General features: G+C 45.9%; 1 protein-coding gene across 1 annotated transcript in view; it reads left to right on the top strand.

The window, feature by feature from the left end:
• Positions 1 to 2,201: 2,201 nt before the first annotated feature.
• Positions 2,202 to 12,904, top strand: part of LOC119962503 (exportin-1-like) — a 56,969-nt gene continuing 46,266 nt past the window's right edge. Inside the window, exon 1 of the mRNA XM_038790449.1 lies at positions 2,202 to 2,750. The gene's annotated coding sequence lies outside the window, so the exon portion shown is untranslated. The remainder of the gene's footprint in view (positions 2,751 to 12,904) is intronic.

Below are 12,904 nucleotides of genomic sequence, written 5' to 3'. Positions count from 1 at the left end.
CCGAGGGGGGGGGGGGTGGAGGGGGCCCGAGGGGGGGGGGGCGGAGGGGGCCCGAGTGAGCCCGAGGGGGGGGGGGGCGGAGTGACCACCGGCGAGCCTGGATCCATCCGCCATGTTTGTGCGGGGCGGCCTGAGGGAGGGCGGCCACCGCGCATGCGCTGGTTGGCACCGGCCCAACTGCGCATGCGCGGGACCCGAGTCTTTTACGCGGAGCCCCTAGCACATGGCGCCCCGGGCGACTGCCCGAATTGCCGGTGCCTTGAGCCGGCCCTGAGAGCAGCAGATACCTGGGAACCCCACCACCTGGAGGTCCGAGATCCGAAGTCCCCCCCCCACCCCACCCCACCCCAACCCCAACCCCACCCCCACCCCCAAGTCATTCACCACCCCGACTTGGAAATATATCACCATTCCTTCACTGTGGCCGGGTCAAATTCCTGGAACTCCCTTCCTGACAGCACAGTGGGTGTACCTACACCACATGGACTACAGTGGTTCAAGAAACCAGCTCACCATCACCTTCTTAAGGGATGGACAATAAATACTGGCCTAAGCAGTGACGTCCACATCTCATAAATGATTTTTTTTTTAAATTGCACTTTGGTCTCTCGTTTAATTCCCAACAGAGGGACAGTTTTAGTTGATTCATATAGAACACATTGAATAAGTGCGCATTTAAAAACTGTGGTGCATTAACATATCAAAACACATTTGAATGAAGAGAGGGTTGCACAACCAAGCAACAGTTATCCTTAGTATTTGAAATGAAATGAAAATCGCTTATTGTCACAAGTAGGCTTCAAATGAAGTTATTGCGAGAAGACCCTCGTCGTCTGTTTGGGGAGGCTGGTACGGGAAGCGATACCATTTTCACCCCACTCTGCAGCATGCGATAAGGGGGCGGGGGGGGGTGTGTCTAGGTAGCTTTGTGTCTCACAGTCCCCAAAAACCCCACCCACTCAGCAATTCCACCCCCCCCGCCAAAAAAGTTGCAACTAAAGGCAAAGCAATCAGAGAATTTAAAAAACCTACAAGTTGTGATTAATGCCTCTATATTTGCTACAACAGACTGCAAGGGTAATTGATTCCTGAAGACTCTAGAATAACCCCGGACGATTGGTATCTCCGGAGGCGTGCCAGCGTTTGAGCGCCAGCATTCGAGACAACACCAAGGGGCTGGTTTAGCTCACTGGGCTAAATAGCTGGCTTTTAAAGCAGACCAAGCAGGCCAGCAGCACGGTTCGATTCCCGTACCAGCCTCCCCGGACAGGCGCCGGGACGTGGCGACTAGGGGCTTTTCACAGTAACTTCATTGAAGCCTACTCGTGACAATGAGCGATTTTCATTTTCATTTCATTTAATTTCAAGTAACTCCTCACAAAATAATCACAGCAAAGGCTCCTTTTCCATTGCAGGGGTAGCGAGAGAGGTGCAGACCCTTTCCCCAATCCGCACAAAAACTCCTGATTCATGGCAAACAACACGCCTGGGGAAGAGAGAAAGAAAGGCTTCTGCAATAGGTGGAATGTAGTCCAGTCTTTCCCCTTCCTTCCTTCCTTTCCCCCTCCCAACGTAACATTATAAAATCAGTTTATGCGTTACTCGTGACGAGTCCCATTCATGACTAAGAGAGGGGTGTGATTGTTCCCTTATATAGATTGCGCGGGTGGAGCGAGAGAGAGAGTGAAGTGGATGAAACTGGAACAGACTAGATGCACATATATAATTATTTTTTTACAAAAAGGCCAAGCAATCCTTCCCCAACAGCAACAACAACAAAAAAAAAGACTGAAAAAACACCCGTCTGCATGTGTGGAATTGTGGCGGCTGCTACAATGTAGCGCGGTAAAAACCTGCGACTGAAAAATAACAAATGAACTCCCACCACACCATCAGTTGCATCATTCATGAGGTGACTTATGAAAAAAATACACATGTATTCGTCTTGCAATAGATGCAACATGTATTTCAGCATGTATTTCAGGTTTGGGAAATGGGTGTGTGGATTAAAACCTAACTCATAAATTGTAACTGGGAAGGTTTTTTAAAAAATTCTTTGGGGGGGGGGGGGGATGAAATGTTGGACCGGAACAATAAATTTATTTAGCAAAACGGGATATATTTTCTGAGGGGGGAAAAAAATGAGGGGTTTTGAATTGGCGGGGCTTTCGGTGGAGCTTCGTGTGTTTCCGTCCTTTTCCGGCTGACTACATGAAGATGGAATCTCCCAGTGAGAACTGGTTGCAACCGGTTGTTAGATTTTTTGTGTGAAGGGAAAAGACGAGCAGCAGCGAGGAGAGGGGAAAAAAAGCTACCCACAGTCAGTCCGGGAGGCACGGAGACGATTTTATTTAATAAACCATCCTGCTGCACTTTTTTCTTTTAAAAAACAGAGCTTTCAGATCCACAGGGAGGTTCAAGGAGAAGGGGCGAGAGACTCTTAAGTTTGTGCACATCTCTAAAAGATTAATTTATTTTCAACTCCAGCTTTGAGAGAGGAGAGGGGAGGAAACAGCACGCGTGACACCAGAGAAAGAATATCTTCTATGTTATCATCATCATTTATTGGTGCAACTGTTGCCAAGTGAACACTTCTTCTTACTACAGACCAAAGAGACTTCTTTCTATATTGCTCCAGAATTGGAGGGCAGCTTGATTTGTGTGTGGTGGTTTAAAACATTCTATTCCTCGTCCAGGATAAATTGTAACTCCATTCAGGACAATCTCCAGGAGAGATTTACAACCATTAGGTAAGTGGAGCTCTTGGCCCTCTAACGGGCAATGGGGTTTTATTTAAGGGGGAATGGGGCCTGTATTTTGGCACTCGACACGTTTAGGGGAGTGTCTTTCGTTTTCACTATCGTTTGTTTTGGAGGGAGGTTAATGCCCTCCGAGAAGCACGAGTTGTCTTTTTTAAAAAAATATTCTGTGTACATTATTTCACTGAGCAACTGCAGAGCGCTATTTTCACATTATTCTGGTGATAGCAGTTAAATCCTTTCCTCCCTTGACGAAAGAAAAAGGCTTAATTGAAATCCGCCTGTGTGCTGTACAACCAGTGTGGGTTTAAAATAAATGGTCTATTAACAATACAAAAAAATGAATGAGTAGTTTAAAACTCACCTTAATTTATATGTTTTTTTCCTCCATTTTTTGATAATCCTGCCTGCACCATGAAGTTGCAGCTACTACCTGCGATTAACCTATAAAGTGTATTAAGAAGTATTTTCTCTCTTTATCCACCCCCCACCACAAAAAAACTGGTTAGGGCAACTCTGTTACAGTCTTCGATTTGCTTAACCTTTGCACTTTTGTATTGCTCTTGGAGCCCTTACTACGGTTATACAAACTTTAATTTAATTACTGTTTGTGCATTGCATGCTCTTTGCAGACTAGTTATTTATGTAATGTAGTGTATGTCTCCTTGTTATAAAAAAAAACACAAAAACACAAGGAAATCTGTTTCCTGTTAGAATCCTGTCCTGAATTTGCTACTTTAAAAAAAGACAAATGCATAATCCAAGGAGGAAGGTGGAGATGAATGGTTCTGATTTATTTGCCCTTGTTTGTGTTGGTTTTTTAAAAAAAAAAGTTGATCTTTGTTTTGAGACTCGTGTTTTCTTTCCTCCCCCCATCGGGTGGGACTTGGATTGCGCGGTTTCCGTGACGCTCCTTGGAGCTATTGTGAAAACTCCTTTTAAAACCACGTTTTGAACATTACAGACAAGGCGTTCCAAACTCGGGGGTGGGGCTGGAGTTTCCGCCTTCCGGGCCCTTGTCTATTGGGTCTTTTATTTAAGAGTGCCTCCTTGTACACTGTCTCTGGCTGGCCCAGCAGCTGTCGGTCCCTCCAGTAGGTTGGATCACCCTCGCCCCAAAGTTGCGCAAGGAAGTCTTGAATTCAAATTCTTATTGGTGTGCAAGGCCACATTGCAGTGTCTGCACACGTGTAGCTAACTGGTTCTTGGCGATCCTGTGAGTTTGAAAACATTTCAAATGCAAACAGGCGTGGCAAATTCATTAAACTTATAGTGCTGCCCCGTTTACGGTTTAGTGTAACTGCATGCTGTAAATCGAATATTTTATAGTAGCTCCATACTCTTAAAATCAACATGAAAACAATCCAAGCCTTTAATGGCACCAGGCTCAAATAGTCGTTTTTGGACCGCGTGTGTATCAGTTACTGGGAGCACAGTTCAGTGTGAAACTGGTGTGGTCTGAATGGATGCAAAGGGGCCAGTCAAGTTGTTGAATTGCAGTTGTGCCTTGTGTTGAAAATTTCACATGTAAGCCAGGTAATCAAACACACTACATACAAACATGTAATGACACATTCGGGTTATTGGAATTACGAACAAGTACACTATTCTTACATTGCAGGCACTTGAGGTAGTGATACATTTTATCATAAAGTCCTTCATCGAGGACCCAAACCATGTAAGAAATAGGACTAAGCTGATGCTACTTCATTCTGCACCTTTTAAAGGGTTGAATTTAGTTCAACTTCTGGCATGCCTCAATTCTTAACGTGGTGGGGTCACCCAATTGTGGAATGTGCGCAAAGAATAAATAAAACATTTTGTAAACCACTTTGTTTCTAAGCCCCCCCCCCCCCGCGCCGCAAATGTACTCCAATATATTTCTGAAGTGCAGATGTGATTGAGAATAATGCCTGTGGGTTTAAAGGGTGTGCTGGTATTAACACTGGACTAGTAATCCAGAGACCCAGGATAGTGCTCTGGGGATTGCGGTTCAAATCCCATCATGGCAGATCGGGGAATTTGAGTTCAAATAAAAAATCAAAGGAACCCTTGTGGATTTGTCATTAAAAACCCATCTGGTTCCCCGGTCTGGTCCACATGTGGCTCCAATGACGTTGACACTTAAATGCCCGATGAGATGGCCCAGTGATACTGACATCTCATAAATTAACTTTTATTTCAATTAAGTGACAATTTAGCGTGGCCAATCCGCCTACTCTGCACATTTCTTTGGGTTGTGGGGGTGAGACCCACGCAGACACGGAGAGAATGTGCAAACTCCACACGGACGGTGACCCAGGGCCAGGATCAAATCGAGTCCTCAGTGCCTTGAGGCAGCAGTGCTAACCACTGTGCCGCCCTTGTTGTAAATTAATTTAACAAAGAAATTCCCATTGTGGCTGAGGTAGATTTTGGGTCTGCCTCCTAGCCCAGCCTAAAGTGTAGAAGGCAGTGGTGAAACCATAATTCGCGCAGGAAACAGGATGAATGAACCAAGGACCTGCCTTCAAACAACACTCATGGGAATAGAATTGCTGTTAATGCAGGCAATGGTGGCAGCCGTTTTGCATACAATGAAAAAATGAAATGAAAATCGCTTATTGTCACGAGTAGGCTTCAATGAAGTTACTGTGAAAAGCCCCTAGTCGCCACATTCCGGAGGCTGGTACGGGAATCGAACCGCGCTGCTGGCCTGCTTTAAAAGCCAGCTATTTAGCCCAGTGAGCTAAACCAGCCCCTAGAGCGAGGTAGCACATGTGGCTAGCACTGTGGCTACACAGCGCCAGGGTCCCAGGTTCGATTCCCCGGTGGGTCACTGTCTGTGCGGAGTCTGCACGTTCTCCCCGTGTCTGCATGGGTTTCTTTCGGGTGCTCCGGTTTCCTCCCACAGTCCAAAGACATGCAGTTTAGGTGGATTGGCCGTGCTAAATTGCCCTTGGTGTCCAAAAAGGATAGGAGGGGTTATTGAGTTATGGGGATGGGGTGGAAATGAGGGCTTAAGTGGGTTGGTGCAGACTCGATGGGCAAAATGGCCTCCTTCTCCACTGTATGTTCTATGTATCATGCATCTATGATGTGACGAGACCTGTTTTTTGGTGTCGGCCATTGGAGAGCTAGCTGCTGGCTCGGTTGTTGGAAGAATTCCGAATGGAATTCAAATGGGGATTTACTGAAACTAGGCAGTAGAGCCAAAGCAAAATACTGCAGATGCTGGAATTCTGAACCAAAAACAGAAGATGCTGGAAAGACTCCGGTCCGGCAGCAGCTTTGGAGAGAGGAACCGAGTTAACACGAGTCTGCGTGACATCGCCCTGAAGAAGAATCAGGCAGACTCTAAACATTAGCTTTGTTTTTCTCTCTCTCTCCTTGTCTAAATAATGGCAGCTCCAACAATACAGGTAGTCCCTCAACTAAATATCAACTGGTGTTATGTGCTGCTGTCTTTAAAAAAATTTTTAAAAAAAGTACCCAATTATTTTTTCCAATTAAGGGGCAATTTAGTGTGGCCAATCCACCTACCCTGCACATTTTTGGGCTGTGGGGGTGAAACCCACGCAGGCACGGGGAGAATGTGCAAACTCCACACTAACAGTGACCTAGGGCCGGGATTCGAACCCGGGTCCTCAGCGCCGTAGGAAGCTGTGTGTGACCTTCCAGCTCTGTCAGCGGCAGAGTTCTGCGCATGTCGGTGTTGTCACTCAGCTGCTTCAGAAAATTGTTAGCAATAATGCTCAAGGTAATAAAAATAAAGCATATTGTCTTAAGTTGCTCCAAAAATTACCTGCAGTGGGTAATGGACTGGCAAGGACCATTACTTCATCTTTATTTGTTTTCCAGTCCAAATTGCTTTCTCCTGATTAAAGTGCAACCCAATTTTTAAAAATCTGTAATTATATTCGAGTGTTTGTTTTTCACAATTCAAGTGGATTTCAGATGCCCTTTTTTAAATTGTTTTACTGAAATATTGCATTTTGTTTGTTGGGAGTTTGAAAAAGGACTCGGTGACTTTTAGGCTGAAGAAAGTTACAGGTGCACGTTTTTTCCCTGTTCAGATTGACAGCCTGAGCTACGCTAGCAACAAAGCCTGAAAAATGAGTACTTGGTGAATAATCAAGACCCTCTTTAAATTATGCATGGTATTTCTAATTCCTCAAACAATATAATTGGGATTGCGGAATTGTGATACAAATTGAACCAATTAAAACCACTTGGGCCTTTCAGCCTTATTGGGCCATTTAAATGAAAAAATTAACACTTGTAACCAATGTTTTTAAGCCCAATTCGCCACTAAAAGAAATGGAACGCCAAGTTCTGCTGTTTTCGCTGCCGCTGCATGATAAACCCAGAAGTTTAATGTACTTATTATATTCCAAAAGGACAAAAGATAAATTGGACTACTGGTGGTGCAGTTTTGCGTGTGAGATATTGAACCAAAATTGCACCTGTCCACTCAACTGCGCCAAAAGATCTTGTGACGCTATTCAAAGATGACCAGGGGAGTTATCTGCAGTGCCTTGGTCAATTCTTATCCACCGGCATCCCTCAACTCCACTTTTGTCAGATTGCATGTAGTACTGGATGGAATGACCTCTAATCAAATATGGTATTGGGAAAACCAAAGCCTTTGTTTTATATATCACTTGATGGGATGTGGGTGTCCCTGGCAACAGCAGCATTTGTTTCCCATCCCTAATTGCCCTTGCTCTGAGTGACTTGCTAGGCCATTTTAGAGTGCGGAAGAATTGACCAGATTGTTGTGGGACTGGCGTCACGTGTAAGTAAAGTCACCATAGTCTCAGATGACCATGGGCTGTTTTCCCCTTTTTGAGGGTGAGAGCTGATGGGTGGTGATTTAACCTGAGGGCTAGCACACCTCAGGCAAAGGGCAAGGTTGAGAAGGCAGGGTCTTCATGAATAACCTCAACTGGTATGGGAATTGAACCTGTGCTGTTAACGCCTCTCCACATTCATGAACCAGCTGTCCAGCCAACTGAGTCACATGTAGTCCAGACGGGGTAAGGACGGCTGGACCTACAAATTGCTAGCCCAGTGATCTCCCCACAGGTCTTTGGTCCCCATGGCAAACTCTGTTCCCTATTCGCCAGTTCTATCACTCTCCCTGGCAAATGAGGCTGAACCATCCATTTGCCAACTCGATTTTGTGTTTGAGCCCCCAGATTAGCTTCCCAACCACAACCCCATCCACTAAGGACACCTAGTTCTATTTCTTCAACATCTCAAACTCCATCTCTCCCTCAGGTCATACACTTCTCAAACCCTTTGTTATCTCTTAACTATTCCCTTCTGCTCCTGGCTGACCTTCCATATTCTATCCTCCACTAACTTGAGGTTGTTCAAAATTCTGCGTGTTTTCAAACCCCTTCGTGGCCTTGCCCTTATTATCTCTACAATCCCATCCAAGAGCAACCCCCTCCCAAAATATTTGCACTCCTCCAATTCTAACCTCTTGTGTAGCCCTAATTTTAATCACTGCACCATTGGTGGCCATGGAGTGACTAGTGCACCTGAATTACCTCCCTGAACCTCTCCACTTCTTTTCCTTGGTTTGATCAAACCTTGGCTCACCTACCTTAATATGTCAGTATCAAATGTTCATAAGAATTAGGAGCAAGCGTCGGCCATTCTGTCCCTCAAAACTGCTCTACCATTCAATAATCTGATTGTGGCCTCAACTCTACTTCCCTGACTGCCCACTCCCCCATAACCCTTGACACCATTGTCAAATTTTAAAAAAAATCTGGCGCTAACTAGTTATCTTCGGCACATTCTCCCCATGTCTGCGTTGGTCTCACCCCCACACTCTAAATATGTGCAGGATAGGTGAATTGGCCACGCTAAATTGCCCCTTAATTAGAAAAAAAATTGAATGAGTTCTCTAAATTTATTTTTCAAAAATTATTCCGCCTACATTTCTTTATGGAGAAGAGAATTCCAAAGACTAATCACCCTCTTGGAGAAATTCCTCCTCATTTCCGTCTTCAATGGAAGACCTCATATTTTTAATCCATGCCCTCTAGTTCTCAATTCCCTCACGAGGGGAAATATCCTCAGGATCTACCCTGTCAAGCCCCCTCAGAATCTTTTCAATAAGATCACATCTCATTCTTCTAAACTCAGGCACAGCTTGCTCAACCTTCCCCAACACCTTCATCCCAAGAATGGGACTAGTGAGCTTTCTCTGAATAGGTTCCAATATTTTTCTTTAAAAATAAATTTAGTGTATCCAATTCAGTTTTTCCAATGAAGGGGCAATTTAGTGTGGCCAATCCACCTACCCTGCACGTCGTTGGGCTGTGGGGGCGAAACCCACGCAAACACGGGGAGAATGTGCAAACTCCACACGGACAGTGACCCAGAGGCGGGATCGAACCTGGGACCTCAGTGCCGTGATGCAGCAGGGCTAACCCACTGAGCCACCGTGCTGCCCTAATAGCTTCCAATATAACTGTATCCCTCCTTTTGAGTATTGAGACCAAAGGTGTACACTGCTCTCTAGGTGCTGTCTCACCAATGTCTGTACAGCTGTAGTAAGACTTCTCCACTTTTATACTCTGTTTCCCTGCCCCCCCCCCCCCTTGCAATTGAGACCAATATTCTGATTGCCTTTCTAATGTACCTTCATACAAGCTTTTTGTGATTTATTACAAAGATCTCCAGATTTCTCTGCCCCTCAGCTTTCTGCAATCTCTCTCCATTTATATAAGGTTCTGTTTTTCTGGTCTTGCTGCCAAAATGGGCAACCTGACATCTGCCAATTTTTTACCCCCTCATGGGTGCTTTTTAAAAATAAATTTAAAGCGCCCAATTCAAATTTTTTTTTTTCCAATGAAGGGGCAATTTAGTGTGGCCAATCCACCAACCCTGCACATCTTTGGGTTGTGGGGGTGAGACCCACGCAGACACCGGGAGAATGTGCAAATTCCACATGGACAGTGACCTGGGGCCGGGATCGAACCCGGGTCCTCGACGGTGAGAGGCAGCAGTGCTGTCCTTTAGGTGGTCTCTAAAAGGGGCTGGTTTAGCACAGGGCTAAATCGCTGGCTTTGAAAGCTGACCAAGGCAGGCCAGCAGCACGGTTCAATCCCCTCACCAGCCTCCCCAAACAGGTGCCGGAATGTGACGACTAGGGGCTTTTCACAGTAACTTCAGTTGAAGCCTACTTGTGACAATAAGCGATTTTCAAAGCCTGTTTCTTATGGGCGGCATGGTAGCACTGTGGTTAGCACTGTTGCTTCACAGCGCCAGGGTCCCAGGTTCGATTCCAGGCTTGGGTCACTGTCTGTGCGGAGTCTGCATGTTCTCCCAATGTCTGCATGGGTTTCCTCCGGGTGCTCCGTTTCCTCTCCCACAAGTCCCGAAAGATGTGCTCGTTAGGTGAATTGGACATTCTGAATTGTCCCTCAGTGTACCGAACAGACGCCGGAATGTGGCGACTAGGGGATTTTCACAGTAACTTCATTGCAGTGTTAATGTCGGCCTACTTGTGACACTAAAAAAGATTATTATTTTACAAGGTTTTGTTCCTCAGCTCTAATATCTCCTGTAATATTTGGTTGGCTTTGTGTCATCTTTTACAGAATTGCCAGTGAAGTGCCTTGGGATGTTTGACAATATTCAGGGTATATTAATAATGTGAGTTATTGTAGAGTAAAGGTGACCAGAAAATGAAGTATCATTACTTTGTGTTGTTGAGTCATCGTGGGCCATAACTTCCGATAGAGTGGCAATTGACTCCGATTGGCACTCTGCCAGATAGGATTGCCTGGATTTCCAGGCAAGCAATATCTGCCCGACCTCCAGACTTGGAGCCTGGTGAAATGTGTGTCGTGCAGCACATTCCCGAGGGCTACTTGATCGCAGGTACATTAGCCATGTCCCTAGGGGGGTTGGGGCAGTAGCATGTCGGTCAACAGTTGGGGGGAGATTTGGCATTTGGCTTGTTTGGGGGGGCGGGGGTTGGAGGAAAGTCCTGTTGGGGTGCCAGTAGGGGATGTACCCAGAAGCCCGTTTACTTTGTAATATTAGAACCATCCAAAATTTGCAATTAACATTGCTTTTTCAGAAGGTTCCCAGTGCAAGGCAATTGCTCTTCCAAGTTAGAACCAACTAACTCTAACTCGGAGTTGAAGACTTTTCCGAGGGTGCCTGACAGCAGGCTAGTTGCTCCAACCTTCCCAAGTGATTCCCATGGAGCTATTGTGGCAGCACTTCCACTGGAGACTGGAAGACCTGGGCCATTGACTGAAGCAATATATAACTGATGTGATCCTGTTTGGTAATGAATTAATTGGAATTCAATTACAATCTAACAATCACTGGAATAGAAAGTTGCAGTGTTGGATGAAGTTTTTTTTTCTTTGTATAAATTTATTGTAGCCAATTCATTTTCCTAATTAAGGGGCAATTTAGTGTGGTCAATCCACCTACCCTGCACATCTTTGGGTTGTGGGGGCGAAACCCACGCAAACACGGAGAATGTGCAAGCTACACTCGGACAGTGACCCAGAGCCGGGATCGAACCTGGGACCTCGGTGCCATGAGGCAGCAATGCTAACCACTGTGCTGCCCCCGTGTTGGATGAAGTTGATAAATAATGGGTTAAATAGTTTTTGAAATGTTTTGTTAAGAGGTGCACTATTTTCAAATTGGTTTGGTGGATTATGTACAGTGCAGAAGGAGACCATTCGGCCCACCGAGTCTGCACCAGCCCTCTGAAAGAGCACCCTACCTAGGCCCACTCCCTTTCCCTATGCCTGTAACCCTACCTAATCTGCATGCCTTTGGACACAAAGGGGCAATTTAGCATGGCAAATCCTCCTAACCGTCACATTTTGGAGGAAAGCCACTCGGACACAGGGCGAAAGTGCAAACTCCACAAAAGGCCGGAATTGGACCTGGGTCAGTTGGATTTTCTTTTCGTTTCTGAAAAATATTTTATTGAGGCATTTGTGCAACAAACACAATTACAGAACAAAACAAGCCAACAGGGCTGCAAATAACCAACTCGACTAAATGCCTAACACCCCACCAACCAGCCCCCCAGCTCCCATACCACCTCCATTTTAAACCCCTCCCTCCCCCAACATCTTAACTGTTCTCGAAGAAGTCGATGAATGGCTGCAACCTCCGGGCAACCCCTCCACAGACCCTCTCAAGGCGAACTAGCCTGAGAAACTCTGCCAGGTCACTCACCCACACCCCCAGTTTAGGGGGGCCCCCGAGTACCTCCATTCTAATAATATCTGTCTCTGGGCTACCAGGGAGGCAAAGGCCAAGACATCGGCCTCTCTCGCCCCCTGGACTCCCGGGTCTTCTGACACTCCGAAAAGCGCCGCTTTTGGCTCAAGACCACCTTTAGGACCTCCGACATAATGTCGACAAACCCCTGCCAGAATCCCCCAAGCTTTGGACATGCCCAAAACATGTGGACATGATTCGCGGGTCACCCGCACACCTCCCACACCCTCAAAAAACCCTGCTCATCCTGACCACAGTCATAAGTGCCCTGTGGACCACCTTAAACTGGATGAGGTTAAGCCTAGCACGCAACGACGATGCATTCACTCTCCTCCCACATCCCAGCCTTCAACTCTTCCCACTTGTGCTTCACTGCTCCCTCCCAATCCATCAACTACTTTTAAATTTCTGACACTTTTCCCTCCCCTACCCCTGTTCTTGATACCATCTTGTCCTGTAGCCCCTGGGGTGGCAGGTGAGGAAAGGACGGTACCTGCTTCCGGATAAAATCCCTCGCCTGCAAATACCGGAACCCATTCCCGGTGGCTCAGTTTGATTTTCATATGGTTTCATTTGTCAGCCTTTCAATGCTAAATGCTGTGAAATAAGTGTGAAATGTGCCCAAAATTTGACGGATTGCGTACACCAGTGACAAGTTGAATCTTTTTTCCTTAGCCAACCAATGCAGATGCCTCGGGTTTATAAGATTTGTAATTGAATTTGCCCACACATCCCAGTTCAACTTACTGGTAGTTAACCAGTGCAAATCATTGACACAAGGACTCCATACAACACTTGAGCAAAGTGTAAATTGTTTACTATTTACAAAGTTAACAATTAGGCAAGCAGCCATGTATTAACCAGTGCTACTTTATTTATGGGTT

Source organism: Scyliorhinus canicula, chromosome 2 (assembly GCF_902713615.1).
Source record: "Scyliorhinus canicula chromosome 2, sScyCan1.1, whole genome shotgun sequence".
NCBI classification, from domain to species: domain Eukaryota; kingdom Metazoa; phylum Chordata; class Chondrichthyes; order Carcharhiniformes; family Scyliorhinidae; genus Scyliorhinus; species Scyliorhinus canicula.
Note: the sequence above shows the minus strand (reverse complement) of the source record. Positions and strands in the feature narration are given on the sequence as shown.